This window comes from Hyla sarda, unplaced genomic scaffold (assembly GCF_029499605.1).
Source record: "Hyla sarda isolate aHylSar1 unplaced genomic scaffold, aHylSar1.hap1 scaffold_212, whole genome shotgun sequence".
NCBI lineage: Eukaryota > Metazoa > Chordata > Amphibia > Anura > Hylidae > Hyla > Hyla sarda.
Window position 1 is genome coordinate 48,244 of NW_026608785.1, and position 18,334 is coordinate 66,577.

Below are 18,334 nucleotides of genomic sequence, written 5' to 3' on the forward strand. Positions count from 1 at the left end.
TAAAGGTTTAAAGGAAGAGACGGAACATAAGAAAATAAATCAGACAAGAAGAAAGAATCGGGGGAAGACAATGAACAGTCATTGGGTGATGTACCAGGGAATGAGAAGTCAGTGGGTCAATAACCCAATAATGGGGCTAAGAATAGTCACTGGGTGATTTGGAACCTTAGTCATAAATTCATTATACCCAGGGATTGTTCTTCTCCAACCATAGATGATTGGGTATAATATAATAAATACAGGATATAATCATCACTATATATAATATAATAAATACAGGATATAATCATCACTATATATAATATAATAAATACAGGATATAATCATCACTATATATAATATAATAAATACAGGATATAATCATCACTATATATAATATAACTAGCTGAGTACCCGGCGTTGCCCGGTTTTTCCTTCCTAATCCTTGTTGGGGAGGAAAATAAACAAAGGAGGAAACTTCATATTCCGTCCTCATATATTGTTGTCATATCCTGACCTCCTATCCCGTCATCATATCCCGACCTCCTATCCCGTCCTCCTTTCCCGTCCTCATATCTCGACCTCCTTTTCCGTCCTCCTTTTCTGTCCTCCTATCCTTTCCTCCTATTCAGTCCATCTATCCCGTCCTCCTATCCAGTCACTATCCCGTTCTCCCATCCCGTCCTCCCATCCCGTCCTCCTATCCCGTCCTCCTATCCCGACCTCCTATCCCGTCCTCCCATCCCGTCCTCCTATCCCGTCCTCCTATCCCGACCTCCTATCCCGGTCCTCCTATCCCGACCTCCTATCCCGTCCTCCTATCCCGTCCTGTAATATGTGACCAGTTATTGAAATATCTCCAGCCGTACGGAAGTTATGTGGGAACATACATTTCACATTGATTTGCATGGGACTTTAAACAAAAACCCCGACCCTCACAAATGGGGGTAGTTAAGGGTTAAATTAACTATCCTATATTTTAAGTGGACATATAAGTAACATGCGACCAAGTATTATGGAAATATCTCCAGCCGTTTGGAAGTTATGCAGTAATATATATTTCCCATTGACTTGTATGGGACCACAAACATAAGCCCCACCTCTGGTAAATGGTGGTGAGTAAGGGTTAAATCCCCTAGCCTATGTTTGTTGGTGACATATAAGTAACATGTGACCAAGTGTAATGGTAATATCTTTAGCCGTTTGGACATGATGCTGGAACATACATACATATATATATATATACATATACACATACATACTTACATACACACATACATACATACACACATACACATATACACACATATACACACACATACATACATATATACACACATACATACATACATACACACATACGTACATATACACACATATACACACACATACGTACATATATACACACATATACACACACATACATACATATATACACACATATACACACACATACATACATATACACACACATACATACACACATACGTACATATACACACATATACACACACATACATACATATACACACACATATATATACACACACATATATACATACATATATTCATACATACACACACATTGAGTTTTATATGTATAGATAAATACAGGATATAATCATCACTATATATAATATAATACAGCATATAATCATCACTATATATAATATAATACAGGATATAATCATCACTATATATAATATAATATAATACAGGATATAATCATCACTATATATAATATAATATAATACAGGATATAATCATCACTATATATAATATAATACAGGATATAATCATCACTATATATAATATAATACAGGATATAATCATCACTATATATAATATAATACAGGATATAATCATCACTATATATAATATAATACAGGATATAATCATCTCTATATATAATATAATATAATACAGGATATAATCATCACTATATATAATATAATACAGGATATAATCATCACTATATATAATATAATATAATACAGGATATAATCATCACTATATATAATATAATATAATACAGGATATAATCATCACTATATATAATATAATACAGGATATAATCATCTCTATATATAATATAATACAGGATATAATCATCACTATATATAATATAATACAGGATATAATCATCACTATATATAATATAATACAGGATATAATCATCACTATATATAATATAATACAGGATATAATCATCACTATATATAATATAATACAGGATATAATCATCACTATATATAATATAATACAGGATATAATCATCTCTATATATAATATAATACAGGATATAATCATCACTATATATAATATAATACAGGATATAATCATCACTATATATAATATAATATAATACAGGATATAATCATCTCTATATATAATATAATACAGGATATAATATAATATAATACAGGATATAATCATCTCTATATATAATATAATATAATACAGGATATAATCATCACTATATATAATATAATAAATACAGGATATAATCATCACTATATATAATATAATATAATACAGGATATAATCATCACTATATATAATATAATACAGGATATAATCATCACTATATATAATATAATACAGGATATAATCATCACTATATATAATATAATACAGGATATAATCATCACTATATATATATATAATACAGGATATAATCATCACTATATATAATATAATATAATACAGGATATAATCATCTCTATATATAATATAAAAATCAAGAACAACATATTTCATATGCAATATATTTATTAAAGTACAACACTGTAATCGTGTAGCGACTGGTGTGGGCCAGTATTATTTACATACACACAATTGGATAGTATACATTGGATAGAGCATGAGTGAGGCGTGACTGGTATATCCCTATCTAGTAGCCCTGCCTAGCGTTACTGTAGGTCCCCTGTCCTAATGACCTGACCCTACACTGGAACCTCCTAGTAACCCTAGGCTACAGGGGGGACAGTAAAACAATATTGCTGCATCGCCAAAAAGCAGTTGAGCAAGGCTAATGGCCCAATACCTCCAATATACAGTATTTTATATTAGATATAACGCATTAAAGGTGTTTAAAGGTTAAACATACATGTGGTAAATACAATACAATATCAGGACCCGAGGAAGGTAGCCGGGGTATGGAATAGTATTCACGTTTATAAACCCACAGTTGTATGTGTTGCATAGATAAAGATATACATGTGCATTACACAATATTGCATTAATCCGTAGTTTTCACCTCACGTGACAACATGACGTTTCTGATTTTGGTTTCAAGAATAAAAGTGTTCACGCATTCGAATCCCAAGCTGCCCTTTCATTTTTCCCACATAGTAGTACCCACATGATGACGTTATATTTTCTGTCCGACAGGTTATAAGTTCATCTACAGTTTGTACAACTGCTCCCATTCATATCATATTCGTATTCATATAAATTTACAGAAATTGCATGATTTACATTTTAAGTTTCCTTTCGGTGCTATTTGTTTTAACCATGATTCTTTTTTCTGTTTTCTATTACCGTATTTTTCGCCCTATAGGACGCACCGGCGTATAAGACCCTATTTTTAGGTGCAAAATCTAAAAAATTTAAGATTTTGAACCCAATAGTGGTCATACAGGGGATCCCTGAACGGAGAAGACACCGAGGAGGCAGGTAAGGTCCCTCCCGGTGTCCTGTAAGCACTAACCCGCCCATTCAGTCGGGCTGTTCGGGATCGCCGCGGTGAAATCGCGGCGGTCCCAAACAGCCCAACTGAACAGCCGGGTTAGTGTCACTTTCCCTCCAGATGCGGCATTTAGCTTTGATCGCCGCGTCTGAAGGGTTAATACAGGGCATCACCGTGATCGGTGATGTCCTGTATTAGCCGGGGGTCCAGGCCATTGATGGCCGCAGGGACCGCCGCGATAGGGGTGTATTCGCCGTATAAGACGCACCGACTTTTCCCCCCCAGTTTTGGGGAGGAAAAAGTGCGTCTTATACGGCGAAAAATACGGTAGTTTGCTTAATTGCGCCTCCTATTGTTTTATTTTTACGAAATGTTATCAATGGATTATTTTTAGTTACTGTATTTAACTCTCCATCTCCTAAAATATACCAATTTTTTCTTATTGCTTTTTCAATAATTTTATTCATAGGGGAATTATTGAATGTAAATATGAAGCGTCTTTCATTATTTTATTTTTTTGCTTTTCTGATATTTTTTCTTTTTCTTCTACTTTATTTCTCCCTTCTCTTATCAATTTTGGAGGATATTGCCTTTCGAATAACCTTTTTTCCAGTTGGTCTGCTTGTAATTTATATGTATTTTCCTTTTTGGTTTATTCTTTTTAGTCTTGTAAATTGTCCATATGGAATTCCTTTCTTCACTGCGTAAGGATGTGAACTATGAAAATGAAGCAATGTGTTTTTAGCTACAGTTTTCCTGTATCCTTCACTTATAATTTGATTGTTTTCTATATGTAAACGTACGTCCAAAAATTCTATGGAGTTTCCTCCAAAATGACTAGTAAATGACATATTTACATCGTTGCTTACATTTAAATAGTTCACAAACTCTTTAAATTGGTTCTCATCTCCAGACCATACTATCAGTATGTCGTCGACAAATCTTGAATACAATCTAATAAATTGGGTATATGGGTTTTGAGTGGTATAAATATATTTAGTTTCGAAGATTGCAAGAAATAAATTAGCATATATGCAGGACATCGGTGTCCTGTTTGTACCATTGATCATCATGTACTGTTTGACAAAATAAACTGCAATGCCTCTGTAACAAATTAGATGAATTCTGGAGATTTGTCGGAAAATTGTAAGAATGTCCTTATAGCCTGTACACCTGCATCATGAGGGATGCGGGTGTACAGGCTAACCACGTCTACTGAGCATAATGACCATCCCTGCTGTAATTGAATTTCTTTAATAGTATGTAATACGTGTGATGTATCTTTAAGATACGAAGGGATGATGACCAGTAATGGTCTTAATAACCAAAAAACATAATGTGACAAATGTTCTGTCATTGAACCGACCCCAGAGACAATAGGTCGTCCTGGGGGTCGGTTCAGTGATTTATGCACTTTCGGTATGAAATACCATTTGGCTGGTTAGGGAGCCTTTGGTACAAGCCTTTCTGCACTTTTAAGGACAGCATTCCTTTAGAGAATTGTTCTTTTAGGAAAGATTTAAATTTTTGTAAGATTCTAAAGGTAGTATCTGTAAGGAGTGGAGTGTATGTTGCAGTGTCTGACAATTGCCTCTTGGCTTCTTCTTTATAATATTGTGTTGTCAGAACTACAACACCTCCTCCTTTATCTGATTTCACCACTACTATATCTTCCCTATCTCTTAACCAATTCAATGCTTTTTGTTCTCCTTTTGATAAATTTGGAACTTTATATGGATAAAGTATGGCCTTAACATCTCTTTTTACAGCTTTATGAAATAAGTCTATGTGACCTCCCTGTGTGACTGGGGGGAGGGGGGAACTCTGATTTATTTCCTTTAGTAAATCTTTCGATTTCTCCAAAATCTTCTCCCCCAGTGACACTGGGTTCATCTTCAAAACCTATTGCCAGCATCTTAGTAATTTCAATTTCTTGCGCAGAAAATTCTGGGGCTATCATGAACCCTAATGGACCTATTTGTGCTAGTATATCACTCTCTATTGATTGCTGCTCCATGGTAGGTTTATTAATGAAAAACTTATACAAATTTATAGCAGAGAGAGAGGAGAAAGCATTGACCGCTCACCCAGGAATCACACACCTTCTGTGCGCGGATCCACCAGTCCCGCCTCCGGTTTCAAGTAGCAGACAAAACGAAATTATTGTCCAGCACCAGTATGTGGATAAAAACGGGTTTCTTTATTCAATGAAGACAGCAACATACATGAAATCTCTGACGCGTTTCACGCTTTCGCGCTTAGTCATAGAGTGGCATACAACACATAAGAACACATATATATACTAAAATTCCTTCTCACCAATTGGTGATAAAACACGAAACGGATTCGGTATCTACAAAAAACATGTACTGGATTCACCAGAAATATACATTGTGTTGTGGATGCAGTGTGAATAACATTCAAGGCACAAGCGAAGACTGCGGCAAATATATAGATCTATCAGAATGAATATATATAATATGTAGAAAGAGAGGTTTTCTCTTTTATATATAAAAAGAATTGAAAAAAATATATATATATATTGCACAAACCGCAGGAAAAAATCGCATGTGTCTGAATATATGCCACAGTGTCCAATACCATATATAAGCAGGGACCATTATCAAAATAAGTGATTGATAATATGGATAACGACTCATTACTTTTTATATATCAAACACCCAAATGGGAAGTAGAAATTAATATGTCATAATCCAATCCAATCTATGATTTAGACCAGTTGGATGTCTGGTATTCAGAACAAATATCCAGTAAGTCTCCCTATTTAGTAGTTTTCTACGGAGAGCTCCTCCCCTAGTGTTATATTTAATCTTTTCGATGCCCATAACTACAAGAGATGTAACATCCCCTTTATGAATATCTCTAAAATGTTTGCTCAACGCTGAGATATTGAATTTATCAGTACGGGTGTCGGAAATGTGTCTCCTAATTCTCTCTTTTAAATGGTCGCTAGTACAACCGACATATTGTTGGCGGCAGACTGTACATGCTGCCAGATAAACCACCGATGATGTATTGCAGTTCACAAAGGTTTTTATAATATATTTTCTACTTGTAGCATATGATTCAAACTCCTTGCTAACCTTCATATGTGAACACGTAACACATCTTCGGTGGCCACATCTCCAGTTTCCCGTACTGGCTGCCGCACTGTCTACTAAAGAGACTGGGTGATACTTTAGATCCTAAAGACGGACCTCTTCTGGACACTATATTAACACCCCCAGATACTGAATTTCTCAAAAGTGGATCCATTTCAAGTAATGGTAAATATTTATTGATAATGTGTCTAATACCTGCAAACTGTCTACTATATGCAGTAATGAAAGTTGGCTTGCGTTTCTCCTGTTTTTTCCACCCATCTCTGTTATCTCTCCTACTTTCTCCAATTAAATCTCTTCTATCTATTTTCTCCATTTTATTTTTAGCAATCTCTATATCCTTTTTCCCATACCCTCTTTCAACAAATTTTTGTTCCCAAATCTTTTTTTCTTTTTCGTATTTTTCTGGATCAGAACAGTTGCGTTTAATTCGACATAATTCACCGAAAGGAATATTTTTTACAACATGTCGTGGGTGGCAGGATGTGGCAAGTAACACAGAATTTGTTGCCGTTTCTTTTCTATACGGACTTACCACAAACCTGTCATCCCGGCATGTCACTGTAATGTCCAAAAAATTCACAGAAATATTATCAAAATGGGAGGTAAATTTTAAATTGAGATTATTATCATTTATATAGCTCATGAATCGCTCAAATTCACTTTCTGTCCCCCTCCACACCAGCAGTAGTCGTCTATAAAAAAAAAGATTTGGGAACAAAAATTTGTTGAAAGAGGGTATGGGAAAAAGGATATAGAGATTGCTAAAAATAAAGTGGAGAAAATAGATAGAAGAGATTTAATTGGAGAAAGTAGGAGAGATAACAGAGATGGGTGGAAAAAACAGGAGAAACGCAAGCCAACTTTCATTACTGCATATAGTAGACAGTTTGCAGGTATTAGACACATTATCAATAAATATTTACCATTACTTGAAATGGATCCACTTTTGAGAAATTCAGTATCTGGGGGTGTTAATATAGTGTCCAGAAGAGGTCCGTCCTTAGGATCTAAAGTATCACCCAGTCTCTTTAGTAGACAGTGCGGCAGCCAGTACGGGAAACTGGAGATGTGGCCACCGAAGATGTGTTACGTGTTCACATATGAAGGTTAGCAAGGAGTTTGAATCATATGCTACAAGTAGAAAATATATAATAAAAACCTTTGTGAACTGCAATACATCATCGGTGGTTTATCTGGCAGCATGTACAGTCTGCCGCCAACAATATGTCGGTTGTACTAGCGACCATTTAAAAGAGAGAATTAGGAGACACATTTCCGACGCCCGTACTGATAAATTCAATATCTCAGCGTTGAGCAAACATTTTAGAGATATTCATAAAGGGGATGTTACATCTCTTGTAGTTATGGGCATCGAAAAGGTTAAATATAACACTAGGGGAGGAGCTCTCCGTAGAAAACTACTAAATAGGGAGACTTACTGGATATTTGTTCTGAATACCAGACATCCAACTGGTCTAAATCATAGATTGGATTGGATTATGACATATTAATTTCTACTTCCCATTTGGGTGTTTGATATATAAAAAGTAATGTGTCGTTATCCATATTATCAATCACTTATTTTGATAATGGTCCCTGCTTATATATGGTATTGGACACTGTGGCATATATTCAGACACATGCGATTTTTTCCTGCGGTTTGTGCAATATATATATATATATATTTTTTTTTTTTCAATTCTTTTTATATATAAAAGAGAAAACCTCTCTTTCTACATATTATATATATTCATTCTGATAGATCTATATATTTGTCGCAGTCTTCACTTGTGCCTTGAATGTTATTCACACTGCATCCACAACACAATGTATATTTCTGGTGAATCCAGTACATGTTTTTTGTATATACCGAATCCGTTTCGTATTTTCCATCTGTTTTATCACCAATTGGTGAGAAGGAATTTTAGTATATATATATGTGTTCTTATGTGTTGTATGCCACTCTATGACTAAGTGCGAAAGCGTGAAACGCGTCAGAGATTTCATGTATGTAGCTGTCCTCATTGAATAAAGAAACCTGTTTTTATCCACATCCTGGTGCTGGACAATAATTTTGTTTTGTATACAAATTTATACTTCTAATTGTTCTGTGTAAATCGATATCGAATTGTATCTCATTGAAATCTTCACATAATATATTTATGCCACTCAAAACCCATATACCCAATTTATTAGATTGTATTCAAGATTTGTCGACGACATACTGATAGTATGTTCTGGAGATGAGAACCAATTTGTAGAGTTTGTGAACTATTTAAATGTAAGCAACGATGTAAATATGTCATTTACTAGTCATTTTGGAGGAAACTCCATAGAATTTTTGGACGTACGTTTACATATAGAAAACAATCAAATTATAAGTGAAGGATACGGGAAAACTGTACCTAAAAACACGTTGCTTCATTTTCATAGTTCACATCCTTACGCAGTGAAGAAAGGAATTCCATATGGACAATTTACAAGACTAAAAAGAATAAACCAAAAAGGAAAATACATATAAATTACAAGCAGACCAACTGGAAAAAAGGTTAATCGAAAGGCAATATCCTCCAAAATTGATGAAAGAAGGGAGAAATAAAGTAGAAGAAAAAGAAAAAATATCAGAAAAGCAAAAAAAAAAATTATGAAAGACGCTTCATATTTACATTCAATAATTCCCCTATGAATAAAATGATTGAAAAAGCAATAAGAAAAAATTGGTATATTTTAGAAGGAGATGGAGAGTTAAATACAGTAACTAAAAATAATCCATTGATAACATTTCGTAAAAATAAAACAATAAGAGACGCAATTAAGCAAACTAATAGAAAACAGAAAAAAGAATCATGGTTAAAACAAATAGCACCGAAAGGAAACTTAAAATGTAAATCATGCAATTTCTGTAAATTTAATATCAATACGAATATGATAAGAATGGGAGCAGTTGTACAAACTGTAGATGAACTTATAACCTGTCGGACAGAAAATATAACGTCATCATGTGGGTACTACTATGTGGGAAAAACGAAAGGGCAGCTTGGGATTCGATTACGTGAACACTTTTATTCTTTCCGTACAGGAAAAGGAGCTCTGCGCCTTATTTCCCACGTAAATAGTATCCATGGAGGAGATCCCACAGTGCGCAGGAATAGAAATAGTTAAATCAAAGCCTGGCGAACTACAAGATAAAAAATTGCTTCAAAGAGAAGCGGTGTGGATAATGAGAACAGAAGCAATGGGACCCTTAGGGTTAAATGATCGCGTAGACATCAGCTGCTTTACCTGAAATCAAGATCAGAAGCGTCATGTCGTCACGTGAGGTGAAAACTAATGGTGATTGGTAGTTAATAAGTAATTCACCTGTATACATTTTCACTGGTGTCCATAATGAAGCACAGGCCCGTTGAAGCTCTGTAAAGAGTAAAGCAGTGCTGTAGCCTGGTGGTACCCCTCCCCCCCCCCCTTCTTACCACCGTATCCCATCCTGTTAATGTATACGTGAGTATAACAGAATAAAGAAAAGAAGATTGAAGAACATGGTGAGTGCCCACTCTATCTTTTCTACGAACAATATTATATATAATATAATACAGGATATAATCATCACTATATATAATATAATACAGGATATAATCATCACTATATATAATATAATATAATACAGGATATAATCATCTCTATATATATATAATATAATATAATACAGGATATAATCATCACTATATATAATATAATACAGGATATAATCATCACTATATATAATATAATACAGGATATAATCATCACTATATATAATATAATACAGGATATAATCATCACTATATATAATATAATATAATACAGGATATAATCATCACAATATATAATATAATACAGGATATAATCATCACTATATATAATATAATACAGGATATAATCATCACTATATATAATATAATACAGGATATAATCATCACAATATATAATATAATACAGGATATAATCATCACTATATATAATATAATACAGGATATAATCATCACTATATATAATATAATACAGGATATAATCATCACTATATATAATATAATACAGGATATAATCATCACTATAATATAATATAATACAGGATATAATCATCACTATATATAATATAATATAATACAGGATATAATCATCACTATATATAATATAATATAATACAGGATATAATCATCACTATATATGTTACGCCTAGCGCTCCGGGTCCCCGCTCCTCCCCGGAGCGCTCACGGCATCTTTCTCCCTGCAGCGCCCCGGTCGGTCCCGCTGACCGGGAGCGCTGCACTGTCATGGACGTTGGGGATGCGATTCGCACAGCGGGACGCGGCCGTTCGCGAATCGCATCCCAGGTCACTTACCCGTCCCGGTCCCCTGCTGTCATGTGCTGGCGCGCGCGGCTCCGCTCTCTAGGGCGCGCGCGCGCCAGCTCTCTGAGACTTAAAGGGCCAGTGCACCAATGATTGGTGCCTGGCCCAATTAGCTTAATTGGCATCCACCTGCTCCCTGACTATATCTGATCACTTCCCCTGCACTCCCTTGCCGGATCTTGTTGCCTTGTGCCAGTGAAAGCGTTTAGTGTGTCCAAAGCCTGTGTACCTGAACTTCTGCTACCCATCCTGACTACGAACCTTGCCGCCTGCCCCCGACCTTCTGCTACGTCTGACCTTGCCTCTGCCTAGTCCTTCTGTCCCACGCCTTCTCAGCAGTCAGCGAGGTAGAGCCGTTGCTAGTGGACACGACCTGGTTGCTACTGCCGCAGCAAGACCATCCCGCTTTGCGGCGGGCTCTGGTGAAAACCAGTAGCCTCTTAGAACCGGTCCACTAGCACGGTCCACGCCAATCCCTCGCTGACACAGAGGATCCACTACCTGGAAGCCGAATCGTGACAGTAGATCCGGCCATGGATCCCGCTGAGGTGCCGCTGCCAAGTCTCGCTGATCTTCCCACGGTGGTCGCTCAGCAATCGCAGCAGATTGCCCAACAAGGACAGCAGCTGTCGCAGTTGACCGCCATGTTACAGCAACTTCTGCCTCTGCTACAGCAGCAACCATCTCCTCCGCCAGCTCCTGCACCTCCTCCGCAGCGAGTGGCCGCTCCTAACCTCCGCTTGTCCCTGCCGGACAAATTTGATGGGGACTCTAAACTCTGCCGTGGATTTTTGTCTCAGTGTTCCCTGCATATGGAGATGTTGTCGGACTTGTTTCCTTCAGAACGGTCTAAGGTGGCGTTCGTAGTAAGTCTTCTTTCAGGAAAGGCCTTGTCTTGGGCCACACCGCTCTGGGACCGCAATGATCCTGCCACAGCCACAGTCCAGGCCTTCTTCGCTGAACTCCGGAGTGTCTTCGAGGAGCCAGCCCGAGCGTCTTCTGCCGAGACTGCCCTGTTGAACCTGGTCCAGGGTAATTCTTCCGTTGGCGAGTACGCCATACAATTCCGTACTTTTGCTTCTGAACTATCCTGGAATAATGAGGCTCTCTGCGCGACCTTTAAAAAAGGCCTATCCAGTCGCATCAAGGATGTGCTGGCCGCACGAGAGATTCCTGCCAACCTCCAAGAACTCATCCATTTGGCTACCCGCATTGACATGCGTTTTTCTGAGCGACACCAAGAGCTCCGCCAGGAAAAAGACTTAGATCTCTGGGCACCTCTCCCACAGCATCCTTTGCAGTCTTCGCCTGGGCCTCCCGCCGAGGAGGCCATGCAAGTGGATCGGTCTCGCCTGACCCAGGAAGAGAGGAATCGCCGTAGAGAAGAAAATCTCTGTCTTTACTGTGCCAGTACCGAGCATTTCTTGGTGGATTGCCCTATCCGTCCTCCACGCCTGGGAAACGCACGCATGCACCCAGCTCACGTGGGTGTGGCGTCTCTTGGTTCCAAGTCTGCTCCTCCACGTCTCACGGTACCCGTGCGGATTTCTTCTTCAGCCAACTCCTCCCTCTCAGCCGTGGCCTGCTTGGACTCCGGTGCCTCTGGAAATTTTATTTTGGAGTCGTTTGTTAATAAATTCAGCATCCCGGTGACCCGTCTCGTCAAGCCGCTCTACATTTCTGCGGTCAACGGAGCCAGATTGGACTGCACCGTGCGTTACCGCACAGAGCCCCTCCTCATGTCTATTGGACCCCACCTTGAGAGGATTGAGTTCTTCATTCTCCCCAACTGTACCTCTGAGGTCCTCCTCGGTCTGCCTTGGCTCCGGCTTCATTCCCCCACCATTGATTGGACCACCGGGGAGATCAGGAACTGGGACTCTGCCTGCCACAGGAAGTGCCTTTCCCCCTCTCCCAGTCCCGTCAGGCAAGCCTCTGTGCCTCCCCATGGCCCCCGTCCTGGTGTCACACTGCCCCGTGCCAGGCCTCGCCCTCTGCCCTCCCTCCCCATTCCCACTCCTGCTGTACTGCCTGCCGTTGAGGAAACCCTCCATTCTTTCCCGGTGTCCTCATCCCAGGGGAGGCAGTTACCGGACAAAGAGAAGGGGAGACCTAAGGGGGGGGGTACTGTTACGCCTAGCGCTCCGGGTCCCCGCTCCTCCCCGGAGCGCTCACGGCGTCTTTCTCCCTGCAGCGCCCCGGTCGGTCCCGCTGACCGGGAGCGCTGCACTGTCATGGCCGTTGGGGATGCGATTCGCACAGCGGGACGCGCCCGCTCGCGAATCGCATCCCAGGTCACTTACCCGTCCCGGTCCCCTGCTGTCATGTGCTGGCGCGCGCGGCTCCGCTCTCTAGGGCGCGCGCGCGCCAGCTCTCTGAGACTTAAAGGGCCAGTGCACCAATGATTGGTGCCTGGCCCAATTAGCTTAATTGGCTTCCACCTGCTCCCTGCCTTTATCTGACCTCCTCCCATGCACTCCCTTGCCGGATCTTGTTGCCTTGTGCCAGTGAAAGCGTTTAGTGTGTCCAAAGCCTGTGTACCTGAACTTCTGCTACCCATCCTGACTACGAACCTTGCCGCCTGCCCCCGACCTTCTGCTACGTCTGACCTTGCCTCTGCCTAGTCCTTCTGTCCCACGCCTTCTCAGCAGTCAGCGAGGTAGAGCCGTTGCTAGTGGATACGACCTGGTTGCTACTGCCGCAGCAAGACCATCCCGCTTTGCGGCGGGCTCTGGTGAAAACCAGTAGCCTCTTAGAACCGGTCCACTAGCACGGTCCACGTCAATCCCTCGCTGACACAGAGGATCCACTACCTGGAAGCCGAATCGTGACAATATATAATATAATACAGGATATAATCATCACTATATATAATATAATACAGGATATAATCATCACTATATATAATATAATACAGGATATAATCATCACTATATATATATAATATAATATAATACAGGATATAATCATCACTATATATAATATAATACAGGATATAATCATCACTATATATAATATAATACAGGATATAATCATCACTATATATAATATAATACAGGATATAATAATCACTATATATAATATAATACAGGATATAATCATCACTATATATAATATAATACAGGATATAATCATCACTATATATAATATAATACAGGATATAATCATCACTATATATATAATATAATAAATACAGGATACAATCATCACTATATATAATATAATACAGGATATAATCATCTCTATATATAATATAATACAGGATATAATCATCTCTATATATAATATAATACAGGATATAATCATCTCTATATATAATATAATACAGGATATAATCATCACTATATATATATTATAATAAATACAGGATATAATCATCACTATATATAATATAATACAGGATATAATCATCACTATATATAATATAATACAGGATATAATCATCACTATATATAATATAATACAGGATATAATCATCACTATATATAATATAATACAGGATATAATCATCACTATATATAATATAATACAGGATATAATCATCACTATATACAATATAATACAGGATATAATCATCACTATATACAATATAATACAGGATATAATCATCACTATATATAATATAATATAATACAGGATATAATCATCACTATATATAATATAATACAGGATATAATCATCTCTATATATAATATAATACAGGATATAATCATCACTATATATAATATAATACAGGATATAATCATCACTATATATAATATAATACAGGATATAATCATCACTATATATAATATAATACAGGATATAATCATCACTATATATAATATAATATAATACAGGATATAATCATCACAATATATAATATAATATAATACAGGATATAATCATCACAATATATATATAATATAATATAATACAGGATATAATCATCACTATATATAATATAATATAATACAGGATATAATCATCTCTATATATAATATAATACAGGATATAATCATCACTATATATAATATAATATAATACAGGATATAATCATCACTATATATAATATAATACAGGATATAATCATCACTATATATAATATAATATAATACAGTATATAATCATCACTATATATAATATAATACAGGATATAATCATCACTATATATAATATAAAACAGGATATAATCATCACTATATATAATATAATACAGGATATAATCATCACTATATATAATATAATACAGGATATAATCATCACTATATATAATATAATACAGGACATAATCATCACTATATATAATATAATATAATACAGGATATAATCATCACTATATATATAATATAATAAATACAGGATACAATCATCACTATATATAATATAATACAGGATATAATCATCTCTATATATAATATAATACAGGATATAATCATCTCTATATATAATATAATACAGGATATAATCATCACTATATATATAATATAATAAATACAGGATATAATCATCACTATATATAATATAATACAGGATATAATCATCTCTATATATAATATAATATAATACAGGATATAATCATCTCTATATATAATATAATATAATACAGGATATAATCATCTCTATATATAATATAATATAATACAGGATATAATCATCTCTATATATAATATAATATAATACAGGATATAATCATCTCTATATATAATATAATACAGGATATAATCATCACTATATATAATATAATACAGGACATAATCATCACTATATAAAATATAATATAATACAGGATATAATCCATCTCTATATATAATATAATACAGGATATAATCATCACTATATATATATATAATACAGGATATAATCATCTCTATATATAATATAATATAATACAGGATATAATCATCACTACATATAATATAATAAATACAGGATATAATCATCACTATATATAATATAATACAGGATATAATCATCACTATTTATAATATAATATAATACAGGATATAATCATCACTATATATAATATAATACAGAATATAATCATCACTATATATAATATAATACAGGATATAATCATCACTATATATAATATAATACAGGATATAATCATCACTATATATAATATAATATAATATAATACAGGATATAATCATCACTATATATAATATAATAAATACAGGATATAATCATCACTATATATAATATAATATAATATAATACAGGATATAATCATCACTAAATATAATATAATACAGGATATAATCATCACTATATATAATATAATACAGGATATAATCATCACTATATATAATATAATACAGGATATAATCATCACTATATATAATATAATATAATACAGGATATAATCATCACTATATATAATATAATATAATACAGGATATAATCATCACTATATATAATATAATATAATACAGGATATAATCATCACTATATATAATATAATACAGGATATAATCATCACTATATATAATATAATATAATACAGGATATAATCATCACTATATATAATATAATACAGGATATAATCATCACTATATATAATATAATACAGGATATAATCATCACTATATATAATATAATATAATATACTACAGGATATAATCATCACTATATATAATATAATACAGGATATAATCATCACTATATATAATATAATATACTACAGGATATAATCATCACTATATATAATATAATACAGGATATAATCATCACTATATATAATATAATATACTACAGGATATAATCATCACTATATATAATATAATACAGGATATAATATAATATAATACAGGATATAATCATCACTATATATAATATAATACAGGATATAATCATCACTATATATAATATAATACAGGATATAATCATCACTATATATAATATAATACAGGATATAATCATCACTATATATAATATAATATAATACAGGATATAATCATCACTATATATAATATAATACAGGATATAATCATCTCTATATATAATATAATATAATACAGGATATAATCATCACTATATATAATATAATATAATACAGGATATAATCATCACTATATATAATATAATATAATACAGGATATAATCATCACTATATATAATATAATATAATACAGGATATAATCATCACTATATATAATATAATAAATACAGGATATAATCATCACTATATATAATATAATATAATACAGGATATAATCATCACTAAATATAATATAATACAGGATATAATCATCACTATATATAATATAATATAATACAGGATATAATCATCACTATATATAATATAATACAGGATATAATCATCACTATATATAATATAATATAATACAGGATATAATCATCACTATATATAATATAATACAGGATATAATCATCTCTATATATAATATAATATAATACAGGATATAATCATCACTATATATAATATAATATAATACAGGATATAATCATCTCTATATATAATATAATATAATACAGGATATAATCATCACAATATATAATATAATATAATACAGGATATAATCATCACTATATATAATATAATACAGGATATAATCATCACTATATATAATATAATACAGGATATAATCATCACTATATATAATATAATACAGGATATAATCATCACTATATATAATATAATATAATATAATACAGGATATAATCATCACTAAATATAATATAATACAGGATATAATCATCACTATATATAATATAATACAGGATATAATCATCACTATATATAATATAATACAGGATATAATCATCACTATATATAATATAATATAATACAGGATATAATCATCACTATATATAATATAATACAGGATATAATCATCACTATATATAATATAATAAATACAGGATATAATCATCACTATATATAATATAATATAATATAATACAGGATATAATCATCACTATATATAATATAATATAATACAGGATATAATCATCACTATATATAATATAATACAGGATATAATCATCACTATATATAATATATAATACAGGATATAATCATCACTATATATAATATAATACAGGATATAATCATCACTATATATAATATAATACAGGATATAATCATCACTATATATAATATAATATACTACAGGATATAATCATCACTATATATAATATAATAC

At 34.0% G+C, this 18,334-nt stretch overlaps 1 protein-coding gene across 6 annotated transcripts in view; it reads right to left on the bottom strand.

Annotated features, from left to right (window-relative positions):
* Window positions 1-18,334, bottom strand: part of TTBK1 (tau tubulin kinase 1) — a 291,447-nt gene that overhangs the window by 1,681 nt on the left and 271,432 nt on the right. The window lies entirely within an intron of this gene.